The 16,671-nt window shown below is 37.3% G+C and overlaps 1 protein-coding gene across 1 annotated transcript in view; it reads right to left on the bottom strand.

The window, feature by feature from the left end:
- Window positions 1-3,856: 3,856 nt before the first annotated feature.
- The window catches only part of LOC139146365 (uncharacterized), a 39,456-nt gene continuing 26,641 nt past the window's right edge, over window positions 3,857-16,671 (bottom strand). The window contains exons 4-5 of the mRNA XM_070717757.1: window positions 10,386-10,560; window positions 3,857-4,024 (exon numbers count right to left, since the gene is read on the bottom strand). The gene's annotated coding sequence lies outside the window, so the exon portion shown is untranslated. The remainder of the gene's footprint in view (window positions 4,025-10,385; window positions 10,561-16,671) is intronic.

Consider the following 16,671-nt stretch of genomic DNA (forward strand, 5'->3'; position numbering starts at 1 on the left):
ACTGTTTGGTAATGAATGGAAATGCCAGAAATTTTGAAACTGTCATTTATTTTGGTTAATTGAATTGTTAGACAAAAGTAAGTAAACTCTTTGTTTTGCATAAATATTCATGTAGGTTTTTGGATAATTTAATAAAAAACACATATAGTGTTTTTGAATAGGACTTTACCATTTGCATTCACCAAAACTTTGTTAGCAAGTCCCATGTTTTGTGCAAACCAGACTGGGGACAATAAAATATCTGGTAAAAATCCATCAGCTGACTAATCTTGAAATTGCTGTACTCTTGATCTCTCTGAGTTGTCAAAAATAGGACGTGCTGACAGAATATTGAAAATATAGCGTCATCATTGGTGGTGCACTTCAGGTTACTGAGGAAAGAAATTGGCATTGCCTCTGCATATAGAAAAAATAAGTTGACATGTGACTGACAATAGAAATAAAAATTGCTGTCACAATGACTCGAAAAAATGGTTGCCATACCCCATTTCCTCCATCCCCCTAATAAATTAAATGGTGCGCCCTTTACTTGAACATTTTAATATGAATATACAATTTTTGTGCTGATTACTTGCAGGGTCAACATCTTATGCTGACAAGAAGTGCCGTCAGTCACGTACATCAAAGGTAGATTTGATTAGTTACCTGAAGACAAAGCATGACACAGAACTGAAATACAAGCAGGACGCCTTGGAGAACAAGAAATGTCGACTTGCTCTACAAGAAAAACAACTGGAACTTCAAATGAAAATGCTTGAACAGTTGGCTGAAAGGAATTAAATTTTGGTGTCATTTGAAATTTTAATACAAATGCTGTTAATTATATTGAAATTTAAAGATATCTTACCTATTTAATATTTATAATTGTTGGCATATCCATGCTTTGTTTGCTTTCAATTTTAAAAAAATCTTTTTTAAAGTTATTGAATGAACAACTGTCTTTTGTTTTTGTTCAACTATTTTAATGCCTAGTAACTGATTTTTTAAATTATTTTCTTAGTATTTTTATCCAACTGTCCTGTCCCCAAAGAATGATGAAATGCCCAGTCCTTAGAATCTCAACACAGCCCATATTATCAACCACAGGTGAATCTACATGGAAATATCAGTAAGGTCATATAAAGGTCATTGGCTATTTAAAGCCACTGTAACTCCCATTTTGGGCCATATTCTCAGTACTTTTGTTTTGGGTCTCAATTGTGGTTGTGTTGAGAAACCAACTACTGGATATTTGTCAAAATATCCAACAGTTGGTTTCTCAACACAACCCTTATCAAAATCACAATTTTCATTGGAGAAATGTGCATTCAAGTCCAGACTTGAATTCACTTGTCAACAATAACAACTGACAGAGTAGATATAGACCTTGTTGAATCACTGACAACTGAACATGCCTATCACACTGTATTGAATACACAGGATAAAAAATATTAGTACTGAAAAAATGGTTACTGCAGCCTAAAAGCTTTTGTACAAGTGCTGATCATTACATAACACCCCATAACCAAAACACATATTTAGGGACTGGTCAGTTCCATTACACCCTTAACCAAAACACATATTTAGGGACTGGTCAGTTCCATTGTTGTGGGTGGTAGAGGGGTGTCGGATTCATGGGGTCACCCTGTTTCCCTGTTTTCAATATTGGTGGTGGAGGGGGGGTCACTGTGTGTTGGAAATGCTCTGGGGGTGTCAGTGTGTTTTTGATTGCTAGGAATGGGGGATTAGTCACTTTTTGATAAATACCTCCACCCACTAACCAACCGCTGTCAAATAACCTGACCATTTCCCTTAGGCAGACAGACAGACAGACAGATGGACAGACTTACCAGTATTCATGCAAAAAAGATGACAAATTATAAATTTGTTTTAAATTCATTTTACTACAATGTATTAACTATGGTCACTCAATCTAAACCAACACAATTTTCTACAAAATATAAATTCTGACAAACATTCCAAATATTGTTTTGACCAAAATAAATTTACTTGTAAACTTCTTTATACATTTCTTATTTAATTGACAGAGAATTTGCCTCCCAATGAATTGAAATCTACACTAGTATCTTATAACAGACATAAAGAGAAATCTTCAATGGCACTCTAATTTAAAAATCTTTAAACTTATTTTTATCAAAATTTCTTAAAATCTTCCAAAATACACATCCTCCCCATGACCTCAAAGGACATCTGATATTTTAATGGTTACCAAGATAATTTTCAAGAGTAGGAGGTTCAAGGTCAAAGAAATTACCTGTTTCACTTCCATATAGACATGTGTGGCAATTGGATAAAATGGCTGCAACAAGGAAATACACCCACTGGTTGTAAATAAAGTTTCTGATTTTTCTTAAAATCAATAAACACAAACAAAAATACTATTTTACCAAACCCCCATTCAACACAAACACGTACTTCTGACAGAGCTTTATTAAATTCTTCTGTTGCTCATTTCAATTTGCCCCCTTAAATGGTCCCATTAATTCAAGACGAAGAGGATATTTGCTGTATCTCCATATACATGTACACACAGCACTTTACTATGGTCTTGGATCTGCTCCAACTGTGGCAAAAATCAGGACCACCCTCCCCCAGCATGAAGGCATCGTGTCGACTTCCCTCTGTAGGACCATACATATGGGCGACAAGTCTGTTAGGGGTTAGAATTGACTGCAAAGTAATTAAAGACAAACTTTTTTTCAGTCATGAATGAAACTATAATCAGCCCTTGACTCATGTCAAGCATATACTTGGTCATAGTTTAATTAATCTCCATGTGCACATTTTTTTAGGATTTATTTAGAAACAGAGCATATTTGAACAGAACTATCCCTCAGTATGTATTCATAAAGTCATAAATTATAAAGACAAAAAAAAAAATAGTTCCTGTTTTGATATTTAATATGTCATCAATTATGAAACCAAAAAAAAGATATTTCCTGTTTTGATTCTCCAAAGGGAAAATCTTACAACTACAACAACACAGATAATTTTGATCAATTGTGTAAAATATGGTTCCAAAGTTTTGACAAAAAAATGTTAAACAGGGGATGTTCTGAAAGGTAAACCTTGAAGGTAATAAATGTGTCAATGTGTTTTAACCACTTCTCCACATACCTTGTACAGTTTGAGTTGATGGAAAACAAAATTTTCCAACTGTGAAATATTACATACAAACGGTCAAATACTACCTGGATAGAGAAATGGGCATTCTTACCTGGAATATAAGACAGTGACTTCTTTTATGGCCAGAGAACACGACAGTTACTGCTTGGCCACAACATGGTCTTGATATGGGTCTGGCAGTCCCATCTGTAAATTCCAAGCAATTATCCAGCAGGGCTCCCTTATCATGGATTACTGCAGGAAATCTCACTGAATCAAGCCATGCCATGTCTAAGTTTGTTAGAAGGTGGTCATATTCTCCGTGGATGTAATAATTCTACTATCTGCATAAAAGAACAAACAAAACAGATTTCAGTAAGTATGTCAAGTCACCTTGACAAAAAATGCAAAAGTTCAATTCTTTTATGCTTGATGGGATGACTAATTTGATTTTGGAGGGGGGGACCTCAATTGGGGAATTTTTGAAAACAAAATGTTGACCAGTAAAAATATAATGAAAAATTGATGTGAAACTTGCAAGTGGAAAACAAACCATTGCCACACTCTTCTCAGGAAAAAAGTTACAAAAAGTATTAAATTACCTGAAATGAGAGTCTAGAATCTATAATGATATTTGGAGCTACCACCTTTTTGCAGGAACTAATCATATTAGTACATAAAAAATGCATTATTATTTTATATTTTATATGCAAAATTACATACTGTATTGAAAATAATACTCAGTTCTGGCTTTCTCTCTCTGAAAAAACTGTATCAAGTCACACCAGCGTTTGGGATATGACAGCCACTGCAGGAGAATAAGGAGTGCTTCCATGCTTGTTGCTGTGGTGCCATTTTACCCAATTATCTTCTCTGGAAGATATAGAGCATCAAGCAGATCAGGTCATTTTTAGCAAACCTGTAATTATTGAAAAAAACAGACTTTATAAGTGAGCACAAGTATATTGTATAGATCTTCACTGTGACAAATTAACTCAGATCGATAAGTTCACTGTTGTTAATTGATCAGAAAATTATTTAAAGTTGCAATATGGATCAAAATTGTCGATTTTTTTTCGTAAAACTAAAGCAAATAGACCATACTACGTTGAAGTACTCCTCTTAGCTAAGCCTCTTACCAATCCCGACACACAAATACGTTCATTTTGATACGTTGCGGCCCGCCTAGAAAAGCTGTTTTGTAAACAACTTTCAAAACAAAAACATTGGCGTTTTCTGCTGTGCACGTGACAAGTACAACCAAGAGTGATGACGTCGCACTGGAGTGCACGTTGGAGGGGCGATGTGTGTTACGCTGACAGAACTTGACATACATGATGATAATTTTTTTATTTATTTATTTATTTATTTATTAACTTCATCACTGGCATACAAAGACAAAGAAGACACAATGACAAACAACTAGCTCACCAGGAGTGGCACTCAACATAAGAATAAAGTGGCCGCCAGTGAAAGGTTGAGACAAACAGGTGACGAGCACCTCTATAACTGCCCCACCACACATTAAAAAATTGAAAATAAAAACAACAAGGCACATAACAAAATGCACAAAAAAAACAATTTAACATACAGTAAAAAACAAAGTCGGCAGCTGTGGAACAGTGAAAAGACCGGAAATAATTAAATTGGACGACAATTATGACAGCGACAAGCTGAAACCCATGTACAAGTATCAGTACAATTGAAAATATTTACAAATTTCTGCTGATAAAATGAAGTTACTCTTGATTTAAAAAGAGAGACGCTCCCCGACATTCTAATATCTGAGTGTAAATGATTCCATAGTGGTACAATTCTATTAAAGTAAAAACGTGTAAATGATTCTGTGTGGCAAGACTGTGGTTTAAGTTTTAAATAGTCATCAATTGATCTCGTATTGGGATAACTCGAATTGGCTGAGTAAAAGTGAACAAAGTCATTTAAATTTACATCATAATATCCATGAATACACTTAATGAAAAATATCAAATCTGACATTTCTCTTCTGTATGTGAGAGGCATAATATTAAGTTCTGTAAGCCTTTCTTTGTAATCAGAATCGGGATAATGAAGTATAAACTGTGTGGCCCTTCTTTGCACCCCTTCCAAAGCCTTAATGTTTTGTTTGGTAGTACCCGCCCACAAACTACAACAATATTCCAAGCCACTCCTTACCAAGACTGTGTACAAGGTCTTACTTACATTTTGTGGAGCATCGAAACCTAAAATCCGCTTTATCAAACCAAGTTTAATATTGGACTTCTTTATAAGTCTTTGTATATGATTGTTCCAAACCAAAGTGGAAGAAATATCCACTCCTAGGTCTGTAATTGAATTAACCCGACCAAGGATCGTGCTTGACATGTTGTAATTATAGATAAGTGGATGTTTACTGCGAGAAATTGTAATAATTTGACATTTAATTGGATGAAAACGGAGATACCATGCTTCACTCCACCTTAGCAAAGAATTGATATCATTCTGAAGACACTCACAGTCATCAATATTATTGATAATTTTGTAACACTTTGAGTCGTCAGCAAATAAAGCAACAGTTGAGTGTTGGACAACGCTGGGCATGTCATTGATGTACAAGAGAAATAGCAGCGGTCCTAATATGGAACCTTGTGGAACCCCCGAAATTACCGGAGCCACTCAGAGTGTAGTCCTTCGACAACAACTCTTTGCTTTCTCCTAGTCAGGTAAGCCTCTAACCAAGTTAATAACTGAGAATGGATGCCAAAGGATTTTAGTTTATGAATTAACAAATTATGGGGAACACTGTCGAAAGCTTTGGAAAAATCCAAATACACCATATCAACCTGACCAGCTTTGTCCAAAATGGAACCAACGTCATGGAAAATTTGCAAAAGTTGAGTCAACGACGAACGCCCTTTAACAAAGCCGTGTTGCAATTGATGGATGCGGTCTATTATATTCTGAAAGATAACATTAAATATAGACCTCTCTAATACTTTACTACAAACACATAACAGAGAAACCGGCCTGTAGTTTTCAACTTGTTGTTTATCCGATTTCTTGTGTATCGGAACTATATTTGCCGTCAGCCAATCATCGGGCAATATACCTGTTGAAAGTGATAAGTTAAAGATATGACACAATGGTTCAACTAGTTGCCTGGCACATTGTTTAAGAAAATGTGGGGAAATACCATCCGGGCCAATTGCTTTAGAAGTGTCGAGATCAATGAGAATATTCAAAATTTCCTCCTGAGTGACCGAAATATTACCTAAAGAGCCATGCTTGAAGGTGGAGATGTCAGGCAAAATGACATTGGAATTGGGCTTTGTGAAAACAGAATAAAAGTAATTATTGAAAAGAGTAGCCTTATCTTTAGCGGTAGTAACTGAACCCTTCTGACCGAAAAGCACCTTGGGTAATGATTTAGAACGTGTCTTTTGCCTAATAATGGACCAAAAACGCTTCGGATTTTCTATGATAGTATTACCAAGTCCATCAATATACAGGCGAAATTTCAAGGTAAGCATGTTTTTAAGTTTATTACGGAGTTTGCGAAATTTTGCCCAGTGACTCGAAGAGTTTGATTTCTTAGCTTGTCTCCAGGCAGATGTCTTTTTGTTTTGCATATGCCTAACATCAGCATCAATCCAAGCAGGTGCAGACATATCCTTGATCTTTACTTTCGGAATATGTGCATCCATAACTTTAGAAATATGTTTCTTTAACAATGACCAGGCTGAATTGACATCATTTGAAGATAAAATATCATCAAAATTTGTATTCGACAAAGTAGATCTAATAAGATCGAAATTCGCCTTTTTGTAATTGTACATAAAACAGGGTTTGCGTTTGACATAATCAAACTTGGTAAGTACATGGAATTCCAATAGTCTGTGATCAGTGTGAAAAAAATCAGGAGAGACGGTTACCGCATCTCCGAATTTGTCGGGCATCGAAGTGAAAATGAGATCAAGAATATTCAAGCAATTTTCGCGTGATGGAATATTATTCATTTGCACCAAGAAAAATTTTTGAATAACATTGCAGAAAGCTTGTTCATGTTTCGAAACACCGTGCAGTACTGGTTCCTGACAACCTTTGATGTTAGGGAAATTGAAGTCACCAATAACTTGAAAATGATTATAAAAATTGACAACTTTCTGCAGTGTATCATTGAGCTCGGAAACAAAAATCTCCGCATTACTCTGAGGGGAACGGTAACACAAAACAATTGCCATTTTATGGCTTTTAGCTGGCGAAATTTCGATTACCATAATTTCACTGTCAGGTTCAAGGTCTGTTCTACGCAATGACGTAATACATGATTTTACCAAACACATAATGCCTCCCCCCTTTTCCTTGTGAACATGCTTTCTATCCTTACGGAATAAATTATAACCGGACCCCTGTAATTCTGAATCCTTAACTGATTCATTTAACCATGTTCTGTGACACAGATACAATCGTGCCGATCACCGATTAGTATGGCATCGAGGTCTTTGAGTTTATGTAATCTGTCTTTCCTACGGACAGTTTTGACACTCCTGGCATTGAGGTAAAGAAAAGTCAGTTTATTGACATTACTAACATGACTTGCAGATGATTGGTAGTCACCGTCATCGGAGATGGAACTGTTGTCCGTGTCACGGCTATCTGTAGAGACGTTGAAGTATGAATCACTGAACTGTGGAAGTTGACATGATTGGCAGAACCATTGTTGAGATGAAACTGACAAATCGTCGTATTCACACCAGGGCATATCAATGCATTTAGTGTGATACCAGATGTCGCAACCATCACATTGTATGCCAAGCTGGTTACACTTGACAGGTTTCCCGCACACTCCACATGGACATTTTATTGGGCCCGGGTTAAGTTGTACATCTCCACTCATGACGATTGACAGCAATAAAAGATACGAAGTTATGCGGCCGCAAGCAATAGTATTTTTCTGACAATTGGCAGGCTCGCTAAGATCGAAAACGTGCATGTGGTTCAGGTATAGGTATTTGATGTCAATGGATTTGCATAGTGCGACCATCGAGACATCAACAGGTGCTAGTAGCTCTTCCGCCCTGCGGTTATCAGTACGAGAAAATAGACTATGTTGGCCAACCACGATATTCAGGATAGAAAATGCCAACAATGTAAGCGTTGCTCCGAGTATAGCCATTTTGACGTTAGTTGAATGAAAAATTAGTTTGACGTAACAAAACGTGAAACAGTAGAGAAATAACGTCGGCAGGAATGCGAAGTCACAAGAAAGTTAATGGAACCTTTTAGGCAATTTGCTGGATGGTGAATAGATTAAAACTGTAATTATTTTGAAGTAATGTTCTGGACCAGTATGACCACTTTTTGTTGTTGAAACTAACTTGCCTCCGTAGCCGCCTTGAGTCGGACTGCTGCTTGGCACTGTATTTGTAGAGTAGAAACAGTTTTCGCACAGGTAAATTCAATGCACTCGGTGCACTGAAATATGGTTGAATCCGTCAAAATGTTTTTCAGGCAATTGTCACAGAATAGTTCCTCAGTAGACATTATCTACGAAAGTATATGAGAGTACCTTGTATGTATAGCAGACCATTCGCTGAAGACTAATTTTCAACCAAGTTCGCTCAAGGTCCGTTTGAATGCGTGGCAGTGTGAATACAATGGCAGACACAGAAACACGTGTTGATCCGCGTTAACTTCTCCGTTGCGAGTAGGTGAAGATAAAATGTTCTCAGAAGTCGTTCAGGAGATGCTAAATCATCCACAGATAAATAGGACGGTTGCTTGAAGCAGTTAGTAGCTCCTAGTAGGGAAAACACGGCGAAAATCGGCCAAAAAAGGACGTTTAGACGGAACTAAACGAGGAGCAGCAGTAGAACACGTCTGACCACCACAGCTGCCAGACTCAGACTTTGCGTTTGCCTAACTTTGACAGCATCACAATGTTTCAGAAATATAAGTATATCGATATGATAAAGTACAGCTCTACAAAAGATCGTGTGATTGATTTTTCTCACCCATATACATGTATGTCAGTGCCGCGCCGTGTGCACCTACTGTGTACGTTCGATCGATCGTCCAGACCACGTACACCGATCTGGTTGTGTTCACCGCGTGCCTGACAGCGTTTCCGCAATCCTCTCCCCGTTGCATGTTGTTATATTTTTCATGTTAAAAGGCGAGGTATCTGCACGCTATATTTATTTGAAAGCTTTGCCCACTTCAGTATCATCCACCACTGCAGAAGTTCGGCAACTGTCTTGCCCCTCAGTCTGGTCTTGCATGGCCATGTCAGCGCGTCGATCGACGCGTCGTAAATGAGACCATGCCATGACATGTAATGATGGAGACTGCCGTTTTTCTTTGTTTCCGAAAAATGCATATTTGACCTGAAGGATATAGATTATCAATGAATGCTAACAGATCTAAGTTATTTCCTTGCGGGGGGACTATGGCCCGGTTCACATTACAAATCGTGGGGTCCGCACGGCCACGGTGTTGGTAGGTCGGTGTTGCCCGAGGAAACACCGCTGGCTAGCGAAGTTGATCATCACTCAGTGGCGACGTTGTGTTTTCGAGAGAAACTGTAGACAGAGTCTGCCTCCTCGTCGTGGTGCAGTAGTCGCGTGTCACTCATTTTCTGGTTCCATCTTTCGATCTGACCAAGAAGTGTTTATTTTGCCGACATTTTGGCCAATTTCTTCCATTTTTGCAAGGCCGAATCAGTCAGCAGAGACCCAGGGCGCGGTCAGAGACCTGACCGCTTGCCCGTGGGAAGGCTAGCTAGGCATGTTGACACGATGTTGCAACTTCATAAACCGTTACCATGAATCAAAAACGCATGCGTACATATTCAAATAGTAAAAATGACGTTTCAAATTCTGTGCTTTAATCTCGCAAACAGTACGTACCAAAACAGCAATTTATTCGGTAATTAAATCAATTTACTCAAATTACAGTCATCCCCGTGTTCCTGTTAATGGTCGAATCTGCAAATGAAATTGTTGTGGATTTTTCTATAAAGTTAAATCTTGAAATATGAAGGTCAATTCTGATCCATATTGCAACTTTAAACAACCATTTTATATTAATATACTTCTTATTATTATTATTGTTATTGTGTTGTTGTTGTTGTTGTTGTTGTTGTTGCTGTTTTTAACAAGAAATTTCATAGCGATCAGACCAAAAAATGAAAATAGACAACCAACTTGCTTTAAATGTCACATACATTGATATTACAAGCAAGACAATTATGACATATTTGTAAACCATAATGCATTTACATTTATATCTTTCTTGCCTACCTGAAAAATCCGAGACACTCATCATCTGAAAATAAATCAAGATCAATAGGTGTATTATCCAAATTTCTCCCATTGGAGAAGGTGTCGATCAACAATATTTCCATGTCGTCTTGATCTTCCTCCCATATCAAAAGTACTTCTGAGGGGGGAATCAGTGATTTCTTCACGTCTACATCTGCAAATCAAAAATTACACAAATATTTATTTACTTTTGTGTCCCGTGCGTGAACTCGAGAACACTTCATTGGAATTATTGCCAAGAACAAGTATCAATCACTCACTGCAGATACTCCAAAAAGCCACATAAAAGTGAGAATTAAACATTTTTGAGATGAGAAATGAACACTGGATTGACCGGATCTGCTTGGGAATCCCTACTATGACTCTATAGCCATGTGCAACCTGTATGTATATGCTTTGCTTTTTCTTCCAAGGGTGTTATTTTTGTGCAAGACCACCTTCCCTCAACTTTATTCACATTAAAGGACCCTACACAATCAAAATCAAAATTTTATCCTCGCCATTAAGTATGCAATAAAATGTGTCAACAGCTGACATTTACCTTCTCCTAGCTCTGTTTATAAACAATGATGCAACAAAATCATGCCGTAACGCTAGTGATGATTGGATAACAGCGAGAGTCAACACCAATCAAACACAGTTTTACACTGTGTCATTTTATGACGTACCAAAAGGTCACATTCTCGTCTTAATCACTTAATTTGACAACACAGAGTGAGAACATAATGCATACGGTGTTCCACATTACGTTCTCGCTCCGTTCATACATCTTAATCTCTCTGTTATAGGTTACATACAAAAATGAGCTGCTTGATTACATACATCCATTGTTTGAATCAAATCAAATCAACACAGTAAGTGTTGAACATGTCAGATTCAGAGCAACATGGCAAAGAATCGGTATGTATGCTGTTTCACTCTCTACCTGTATGATATTATGTCTGTCTGTCTCTCTATCTGTCTGTCTGTCTGTTTCTAAAGGTGCTGCCAACTGGTAAATTTAATCAATTTCACCAAATCATCACAAAACGTGTTTTGAAGGCTGGTATACCAATTTTACTTATTTTTGACTTTGACCTAAAATTTGGAGGGGAAAGTAGAGCTGTTTGTAACTGCCCTCCCACTGGCATATACTAGTATATTACATTGAAAATGTATAGCTCCTACTGAATTTTGATGCCCATCTGCCCTCAAGTATGGTCTACCCGCCTCCTTCTCCCCACAACAGTTCAAGCTCGTATAATGCTATGCTAATACCCCCTTGCCAACTTATGCCCACTGGGCAACCAAGATCAACACAAAACCATGCCAGCAGTTAGCAGTGTACCTTGGAACATTATAATGGTCCCCTCTAAGTTAGGCACTTAATCTCGGACCCCTCACGTTCTATCATCAACCATGGCTTTCCCCTCCCTCTACGTATTTTCAGGTACCCACTGTCAATAATTTTCTCCCCATCCACTGAAAATAATGAAATTTCTTCCCTGCCTGCAGTAAATATTGACTTTTTCTCCCCATCTGCTGATTAGCTTGGAAATTTGCTCGCCCGCTGAAAAACTGTGCACGAACACCTTTTTGCACGACCAGCTTAGCTGTTTCTCTCTCTCATTCTCACAAACATGCACACAATTTTTGTCAATATTCAAACTGTTACTGGCACTGTCAGCAACACAAGACAACAACTTGCTAAGGGAGCATTCAGTTATTATGGCCAGGGGTGGGCTGGCAAACTTTTCCTGCACATCAGTTCAAATAAGTGAACCCCCATACTCATTGCACCAAAAAACTGATGACCCCTCCTTTTAAGATGACACAATTTTCATGACCCCCCCCCCCCCCCAATTGCTTGAGTGAAGCTGCACACACAAACACCTCTGGAGAGGGGGGGGGCGGAATCCCAAAAAAAAGATTCTCAGATTTTTTCAAATGACCCCCCTCACAAACTCACAGGGTATTAATGTTTAAATTTTCCCCTCTGACTTGCCAGTATTTTGAAATACCCCCAAAGGGATTGGACGGAAATTGCAGGTGGATTGCAATATTTTTGCGCAAGTGTGTGTGCGTTCAAAATTTTGATATTTGGATTTAATTGATAATCAGATGTTGATAATGTTGATTCACTATACCAGTATATAGTAGTCTATTAGAAAACTATGTAATACTTTTTCAGTACAAATCTAGCAAAATCGATGCATTTATAGACATTTGATAATTGACATAAATGTACTTATAATTGGAATAGGGTTGTTACAACTAGTATGTGTACAAAAAAATTGACTTTAGAATTTCACACAAAATGTTCATCCACTATACATGGAAGTCTATGATAAAATTGTGAATGATTTTTTTCCAATGAAAAACTTGCTATACTTGTGCATATATAGACGTTGAATATATAATTGTACTTGATTAGAATACAATAAAGGTGCATAATATGTGTACAAGAAATCTGATTTTGGAATTTTTACTGAAAATGTTCATCCACTATACATGGGAGTCTATGAAGAAACTATGAATAATTTTTCCCTATACACAACAAGCTAACTCTGTATATTTATAGACGGTTGATAATTCATTTTAAAGTACTTAGACTTGGATGGTTAAAAGTTGATATCTGTGCAAGAAATTGGATTTTGGAATTTTAACATTGTTGATTCGCTTACGTAGGAATCTGTGATAACTGAACACTCCCTAATTTCACAATCTCAAACGACTATATTCTCACATTTTGGCTAGTTGACCAGGTGGTCATAACTATTTTTACAATGATTGAAACAGTACAACCAGTTTGGCAGATGTTGCTCAATTATGATCGTCCATCATAGAGAGGTTGTAATGGAAGGGGTCTGGGATGTTATGAAACTGTGCTCTGATACTTTGTGTGCCCCTCTGTTGAAGATTTGCTCAGTTGGTTAGAAAGACTCCTGGATCTGCTTTTCTCGACAGCCTCAGACAATCCAACCGTTGAATGGTCGGAGAAGACCTCCTTGAAACTGATGTTCGTTGCCGCACCAATAATACAATGGGAGGTGTTGGTAGACTTAACTTTCCTGCAAATGCTCACCAATCAACTTTTTCACCTCTGTTTTAGAGAAATCGTGCAATTTGTTGTCAATGAAAATGACTTTCCTATACTAACTGTTGTCAATGAAAATGACTTTCCTATACTAACTGTTGTCAATGAAAATGACTTTCCTATACTAACTGCTGTCAATGAAAATGACTTTCCTATACTAACTGTTGTCAATAAAAATGACTTTCCTATACTAACTGTTGTCAATGAAAATGACTTTCCTATACTAACTGTTGTCAATAAAAATGACTTTCCTATACTAACTGAACCTATAAATAAGACACATATGACAAAATCAGCTTATAATGACCTTTCCCTTCAAGAATATCCTTTGCAGCAACAGCAGCATGTGCTAAATGCAGGAAGGTCAGATTATGATATTTGCATTCACTGAAACTGCCTGCTATATACCCCTTTCATAAGTAGCGCCCTCTAGCGGCCATTTTTATGAATGACATCATTTGGGGGGCAACGAACCTTCCATTTGAATGCAGAAGACAATTTGTTATGTAACCGGCGACTGCTACGCTGAGGAGTTTACCGCCAACCCTGGAATGTCCAAATGGCTGCCAATATGGTAAGTTTAGTTTCTTTTTCCCAGTCAATGCCAGGAAATACGTTTTAAAGTTAAATCTGCCGTTATTTTAAAGTAAAGACCAAAATTCCATAAATGTCATATCACTGTCACCACGCACCGCGGAGTTTGTTGACATATCACCAGGCTAATGACCGCAGGTCTAATGACTCCCCAAAGGCACTGACAGTGGTGGTGTTGTGATTGTAAGCTGTGATAAAATACAACTTAAAACGGACTCTGTTTCTTATGCAGATTTGTGCAACTGAATGTGATAATTTTTAGAAATAAATCATGCAGTTAAAACTTTGATCAAAATTAAATGAAGAGCACCAAGTTGGCAAGGATGACTGAAACATTTAAAAAAAGTGTAAATATAAACTGAGATTGCAAATATAACATGATGATACTATATGATCACTGACATTTTTTTATTTTTTTTTTTAAATTCAGCTTCTCTGTTCAACTTCAATGAATTCTGGGAAGACCAAAAAAAATTGTGCCGTCCCACTCTGCCCCAGTTATGGCAAGATTGAAATACCTGGTCATGGAGATGTGACTTATCATAAAATTCCACAAAAGGAGGAAATAAAAAAACTATGGCTTGCAAAAATAAGGCGAGATGAAGACAAGACCTTCATGGTATGTATGTGAAAGCTGTATCTTAAATTAACTAACTGCACAGTCTTACTTTAATGATAAAATATAGTCTTTAGAATGAAATAGGATTTGTGTTCAGTAGTTGCTTTAAAAATAGGAAAGGTCACTGCCACAGTATACTGTATCTTATAAACGCTACTCTGATAAGTATGTTGATTGACACATTAAATCCCTTCACTAATATGGTTAATTACTTGTTTATGTTTCAGGTTGGAAATCATACTGTTGTTTGTTCTCTCCATTTTAAAGATGAGGATATGGAATTCCATCAGTTTATAACCCTTCACCCTGGTGCTGAGCCATGCATTTTTAAATGTTGGGAAGGTGTACCCCATTTAAAATCTATTCCAAAACCAAGTAGCCCACTGAATGCATTTCAACTCGCCAGATTTTGCAAACCAATGGCCCAGAGTAGTTCTGCTGAACATTGTGAGTCTGGTGATACTTGTGTGACATCCAAAGATGTAGTGGCTGATAAAAAAACAGCGTCGTGTACTTGAAGTTTTGAACATTTGAAAAAGGAAAAACAAAATCAAACTGTTAGCTGTTGACAACCATCGTTTAGAGACTGCCCTTCACAATTCAGAGTTTTCTATTGAAAATGTGAAAGATTGTGATGTTTGTTTTTATACAGGTTTTCCAAATAGAGAAGTTTTTAAATCTCTCCTAAAGTTATAATGTAAATCCAGGTCCCAATGGTGAAAACCTTTTAAATGTTCATCAGACATCAAGTTCCCACCAGAATACAGGCACAAAGATTGGGAGACCAAGAAAGCTCTAAGTTGAAAACCAGTTTTTCCTTCTTTTGTGTCGAGTACGATTAGGCCTTTTTGAGCGTGACCTATCATACAGATTTTCAGTTTCTGTCACTACTGTGAGCAATACTGTTGTATCCTGGTCAAATTTTCTTTATCTTCGTCTTGGCTCCATAAATATTTGGCCTTCTAAGCAGGTAGTTATAAACACAATGCCAGATTCCTGTAAAGATAAGTATCCTGATACTCGTGTTATCATTGATGCAACTGAGATAAAAATTGAAATGCCATCATCATTAATGTTAAATCTAAGTCACATTCCAATTACAAATCGACAAACACACTGAAAGGACTCATCGGAATAACCCCTGCTGGCAACATAAGCTTTGTTTCCCAGCTGTAAACTGGCAGCATTTCAGATCGTGAATTGACCATCAAAAGTGGCATCCTGAAAAATTCATTTGACCCAGGGGACCGAGTATTGGCTGATAAAAGCTTTGAAATTCAAGATCTACTAGACCAAATAAATGTAAAGTCAAATATTCCACCGTTTCTTGGGCAACAGGGGCAATGACGGATGATGATGTCTTTGAAACTCGGCAGGTTGCTGCAGAAAGAATACATGTGGAAAGAGCAATAAACAAAGTGAAAAATTTCCATATGTTTGATTCAGTGATCTCGATGTCATTAACAGGGTCAATCAATCAGATTTGGACAGTGTGTGCATTATTACATGCCTCGTATATCGAACGTCGCGCGCTCCATAGGATTCAATGGTAACTCGCCGATGACATCGCGGGCCGCATAGTCATCACTGGACTGAAAGTGAACCGGAACTATTTTCAATTTGAAAACTTTTCGACATAAAGTCTTGAAATTGCATGTTTTGCACAGAAAATCCGGTTTTGAAAATTTCGCATAAAAATATTGATAAACCGCATAACAGTAGTTTAAATATATCAATGCGCCATTTGATGATGAAAATCGTTCTATTTTTAACCGTTTTTCGTCTAAAATGAAAATAAAGCATTTGACTATGATTTGCCAATAAACGTAAATATTTTTGGTGCAAACTGAGTAAGAGAGGCATGTAATAAAAATATTATAGCCCAAACAAGGGACTATGTACCCTCGGGGCAGGAGACCATTTGCCCTCCTTACGTAGGGCAAATGGTCACCTACCCTCGGGCACATAGTCCCATG

Source organism: Ptychodera flava, chromosome 12 (assembly GCF_041260155.1).
Source record: "Ptychodera flava strain L36383 chromosome 12, AS_Pfla_20210202, whole genome shotgun sequence".
In the NCBI taxonomy this organism is placed as follows: Eukaryota; Metazoa; Hemichordata; class Enteropneusta; family Ptychoderidae; genus Ptychodera; species Ptychodera flava.